The sequence below is a fragment of the Salmo trutta genome, chromosome 21, assembly GCF_901001165.1.
Source record: "Salmo trutta chromosome 21, fSalTru1.1, whole genome shotgun sequence".
Classification (NCBI taxonomy): Eukaryota; Metazoa; Chordata; class Actinopteri; order Salmoniformes; family Salmonidae; genus Salmo; species Salmo trutta.
In genome coordinates, this window is record NC_042977.1 from 12,197,452 (window position 1) to 12,203,523 (window position 6,072).

A 6,072-nucleotide genomic window follows, 5' to 3' on the forward strand; every position below is an offset into this window, starting at 1 on the left:
ATGTTTGCTCTTTGAACCCAAAGTGCCCCCAAGTCCATTGTTTTGCTGCTGTAAACACATGAACTTGTTGTATTTCTCTAAACAAAGGGTGACGTTGACCATTTTTTATTCATGACCGATTTTTTTTTTTATCCCAGATTATTTTCATTTCTTTATATTCTCCTTAGGATCATAAATTGCAATCCATTTTCATGTATTTTTCTATGGTTATCATGTAAGACTAACTTTACCTAACCCAATGCGTGCACTGCTAACTGCTGGTGCTGCTAATGCCAGTTCCTGTTCTTCTATTGATGGCCTACTAACAGACACACACTGATCACATCATCTCTGTAACTCAGCCCAGCCACAGTGACTGCTGTGCCGGAGCACTAGAACAGCCCTTAATTAATCAAGCCCTAGCCCAGACTTTGAGACAGCAGAAGTACGAAAAAGATTTTTTTTTTTTTTCCCCCACAGTGGATTATAAAAGAGAGATTGAATCTCCTGAGGTAAACTGTGATGTTGGGATGGTAGGCAGGCAGTAAAAACTAAACATGGCTTGTGTTCTCATGTTCTTAAAGGGGCACTTCACCATGTGACATTATCAGGAGTCATTTTCTCAGTCATCTTCTTGTAGAAACATGCTGATTTCACAGACACTGGTATGGGTGAATGAGAACTCTGGATAAAAGCATCTGCTAAATGGCATACAGTTGAAGTCGGAAGTTTACATACACTTAGGTTGGAGTCATTAAAGCTTGTTTTTCAACCACTCCACACATTTCTTGTTAACAAACTATGGTTTTGGCAAGTTGGTTAGGACATCTAATTTGTGCATGACACAAGTCATTTTTCCAACAATTGTTTACAGATTATTTCAATTATAATTCACTGTATCACAATTCCAGTTGGTCAGAGGTTTACATACACTAAGTTGACTGTGCCTTTAAACAGCTTGGAAAATTCCAGAAAATGATGTCATGGCTTTAGAAGCCTCTGATAGGCTAATTGACATAATTTGAGTCAATTGGAGGTGTACCTGTGGATGTATTTCAAGGCCTACCTTCAAACTCAGTGCCTCTGCTTGACATAATTTGAAAATGAAAATAAATCAGCCAAGACCTCAGAAGAAAAATGGTAGACCGCCACAAATCTGGTTCATCCTTGGGAGCAATTTCCAAACGCCTGAAGGTACCACATTCATCTGTACAAACAATAGTACGCAAGTATAAACACCACGGGAAAACGCAGCCGTCATACCGCTCAGGAAGGAGACGCATTCTGTCTCCTAGAGATGAACGTACTTTGGTGTGAAATGTGTAAATCAATCCCAGAACAACAGCAAAGGACCTTGTGAAGATGCTGGAGGAAACGGGTACAAAAGTATCTAAATCCACAGTAAAACGAGTCCTATATCAACATAACCTGAAAGGCCGCTCAGCAAGGAAGAAGCCACTGCTCCAAAACCGCCATAAAAAAGCCAGACTATGGTTTGCAACTGCACATGGGGACATAGATTGGACTTTTTGGAGAAATGTCCTCTGGTCTGATGAAACAGAAATAGAACTGTTTGGCCATAATGACCATCGTTATGTTTGGAGGAAAAAGGGGGAGGCTTGCAAGCCGATGGACACCATCCCAACCATGAATCATGGGGGTGGAAGTATCATGTTGTGGGGGTGCTTTGCTGCAGGAGGGTCTGGTGCACTTCACAAAATAGTCATGAGGGAGGAAAATGACGTGGATATATTGAAGCAACATCTCAAGACATCAGTCAGGAAGTTAAAGCTTGGTCGCTAATGGGTCTTCCAAATGGACAATGACCCCAAGCATACTTCCAAAGTTGTGGCAAAATGGCTTAAAGACTACAAAGTCAAGGTATTGGAGTGGCCATCACAAAGCCCTGACCTCAATCCCATAGAAAATTTGTCGTCAGAACTGAAAATGCATGTGCGAGCAAGGAGGCCTACAAACCTGACAGTTACACCAGCTCTGTCAGGAGGAATAGGTCAAAATTCACCCAACTTATTGTGTGAAGCTTGTGGAAGGCTACCCAAAACGTTTGACCCAAGTTAAAAAATGTAAAGGCAGTGCTACCAAATACTAATTGAGTGTATGTAAACTTCTGACCCACTGGGAATGGGATGAAAGAAATAAAAGCTGAAATAAATCATTCTCTACTATTATTCTGACATTTCACATTCTTAAAATAAAGTGGTATTCCTAACTGACCGAAGAAAGGGAATTTTTACTAGGATTAAATGTCAGGAATTGTGAAAAACTGAGTTTAAATGTATTTGGCTAAGGTGTATGTAAACTTCCGACTTCAACTGTATATACTGTATAATGAATGTGAGGTTAAAGTGGTGAAGTGCCCCTTTAAGGTCTATGTTATACAGAGGCTACTCCTGTAGTTTTGGTTACTCAGCCTATTTTCCCTTCCTCCCTAACCAACCCAAATCACTGCAAAGACAGGCTCTCTCTCTCTCTCTGTCTGTGTAGTATCTGTTGGAATGTCAACCCCACCATGTTTTTGTTATCATTTTGTCATTCCCGTGTTTTTGTTGTCTTATAAAAAAAATGAATTACCCATTACTGCATGCTTTTTATTTAATTATTTGTTAGTACATTGATTGACACTGAAAATGTTGGCTGCTGTTCTCTCTGTACTATAGAGGGAGCTCATTGGCTAATTTGTGTCTTCACCTGCCTGGAGTGGAGACATCTATGGGTGACATTATCCAGCCCATGGTGATGTGTGTGTGTCATGGAAACAGCAAATGAACACTTGGCTACTGTAAGTGAAAAGACATGGATCAGGCTAGGTGATACCTCTTCCTGAAAAAACAGATTGAGACCAAATGACATGGGGGTTTCCAAACTGAGGAAAAGAATGGCAAAAAGTATACATCAACTTCTCTGATCGAAGAAACGGGTAAGTCACAGTCCCAGGGCTGCCTGTTGAATCGGTGTCTCACCAAGCTTTACCCAGCCAGGCCCAGGTAATCTCATGCTCGTCATCAATTACTGAACCAATCTCCTATTAATCCCATCATTAGATAGCCAGCCTACAACAACTTCCTGGACTTGTCACTGTGACCCAATATAAAGGGTTTCCCTGCCCTCTGTCCAAGCCCTCCCAGACTGATCTGAGACCTACTTCATGAGATTGGATCTCTTCATCTGTAAGATGACCAAACTGATCCAGGACCTGTAATGAAGGCTATATAGTGTAATCTGATGTGTAACAACTTTCTTATGTACTGGTGATGATACAGAAGCAGGAAACTAACAGTGTTGGGGAAGCTACTCTTAAAATATAGTTTACCAAGCTACCAATTACGTTACACTGGAAGAAGTTAAGCTACAACTAACTGCTACCCTTAAGAAGTATATAGTTTACGTAACTAAAGTTACTTTGAAAAAGTAGTTCACTACATCCAAACTACTTTGTGAAAAAGGATATCTAAATCTGAAATCTCACAGACTACAAATTGCAAGACAGATCACTCTGGGGTCAAATGTTAACAGTGTGTAATTTAGCCTGTTAAACACAAAAACAATGTTTCAAGTGAGAATTATGGAGGTCTGATGCCGAAAATAAATCATTATTGCCTACTTCACCCATATTTTATTTTCCTTTTGCAAAAAAAGTTGCCTAATGTGTAGTTCCAGTAGTTAGCTACACCGCTACATGGCAAAACAAGTAATTAACTACTGAAAACACTACCAAGATTTGATGTAGTTAAATTACTCAAAATATATGTAAACTCAGCAAGAAAAGAAACGAACTCTCACTGTCAACTGCGTTTATTTTCAACAAACTAAACATGTGTAAATATTTGTATGAACATAAGATTCAACAACTGAGACATAAACTGAACAAGTTCCACAGACATGTGACTAACATAAATGGAATAATATGTCCCTGAACAAAGGGTGGTCAAAATCAAAAGTAACTGTCAGTATCTGGTGTGGCCACCAGCTGCATTAAGTACTGCAGTGCATCTCCTCCTCATGGACTGCACCAGATTTGCCCGTTCTTGCTGTGAGATGTTACCCCACTCTCCCACCAAGGCACCTGCAAGTTCCCGGACATTTCTGGGGGGAATGGCCCTAGCCCTCACCCTCCGATCCAACAGGTCCCAGACGTGCTCAATGGGATTGAGATCTGGGCTCTTCGCTGGCCATGGCAGAACACTGACATTCCTGTCTTGCAGGAAATCATGCACAGAACGAACAGTATAGCTGGTGGCATTGTCATGCTGGAGGGTCATGTCAGGATGAGCCTGCAGGAAGGGTACCATATGAGGGAGGAGGATGTCTTCCCTGTAACGCACAGCGTTGAGTTTGCCTGCAATGACAACAAGCTCAGTCCGATGATGCTGTGACACACCGCCCAAGACCATGACGGACCCTCCACCTCCAAATCGATCCCACTCCAGAGTACAGGCCTTGGTGTAATGCTCATTCCTTCGACGATAAACGTGAATCCGACCATCACCCCTGGTGAGACAAAACCACGACTTGTCAGTGAAGAGCACTTTTTGCCAGTCCTGTCTGGTCCAGCGACGGTGGGTGTGTGCCCATAGGCAACGTTGTTGCCTGTGATGTCTGGTGAGGACCAGACAGTGTATAAACCCTTTACAATGAAGATCTGTGAAGTTATTTGGATTTTTACGAATTATCTTTGAAAGACAGGGTCCTGAAAAAGGGACGTTTCTTTTTTTGCTGAGTTGAGTTCACTACTACCCAACACTTGAAACCAACTTATTACCACATCAAACCCATGAACTACTGTAGTACTGTTGGATTGAAAAGATCACATTTCAGGTTAATAGAAGCTTAGGGCTGTGTTCAGAAAAGTTGATTTTGGGTAATGGGCACACACTATGGAACACTCTCCCACATTCCATTGACGTCTATGTATGACGTCTCACCTAAGTGAGAGGTAGAGTTCAGCACAGCCTTACATAATACACTGGGGCCAGACCAACATCCCAGTGTCTCACAGGTTGTGACGGATATTATTGAACAGGGCGCACATGTCCAGAACTTAACACACGGACATCTATTGTATAATGGACATGACTTGATTCTTTATGTTGTTGGAGTCATTTCTGTAGAAGGCCTGCCTGCACATGGACAGTGTGGTGCCATTGGTATCAAGTGCAGTCAGTTGACAGCTATTTTAGATTGGCGTCAGCAACTGGACAGATTTGGTTACAATCATGATAGTTATTCTCTGCAACTACTACTACTGTACTACTACAATGTATTAGGCCAGTGATTACCAAACTGCAAGGGATTGGTAGGGGAGGCGCGGGGTCTCCACCCCCACAAAAAAATAAATACATTTTTTTTAAAGGAACTCATTCCGGCTTTAAACTTACTCGTGAAAGTTGTAATAGTAGAATGCAGAAGGTGCAATTTAGAAATTGGGATAGCATCATCAGTTAATCTTGTCATGTTAGTTATTGTAGACCTTAGAGAGCTATTTCTAACTTGTCAGAAATGTTCAGATCAGCTAACACTTTCATGGAGTTTTATTTTAGCCCATAGATATTGTTGGAATTTTTTTGTCACTCAAATATCACATGAATACACATTAGACATGGCAAAATGTATAGAATTGCAAGAAAATTTGATTTAAAACTGCTATATTTTATTTGGGCCCCATGACAAAATGTGTAGAATTGCAGGAAATAAACTTTAAACCTGCAAAATTAGGGGTGTGAATAGCTTGTATCATGAACAGTGCTTGTGCCCATGGAAATAGGGGGGCCCTGAGTGAAAAAGTTTGGGAACCCCTGTAGGCTATCACTATACTACTGCCGCTTTTTATATTTGGTATCCTATAATAAATTATGAAGATGATGTCATTGACGTTTCCTGCACTATTTTCAGCTACTATATCATAGTATAACCTTCTGCTCATAATCTTCATCGTTTTAATCTAGTCCTAGAATTGTCAAATTATTCCGTAAAGATTTTTTACAGGGGATTGCGGGGTTCGTGTGTGTGTGTGAAATGTATGATCACGTGAGAGAGTGTGACTATAATCTGGCCGCGAGAGTGGGCTATGGGTTG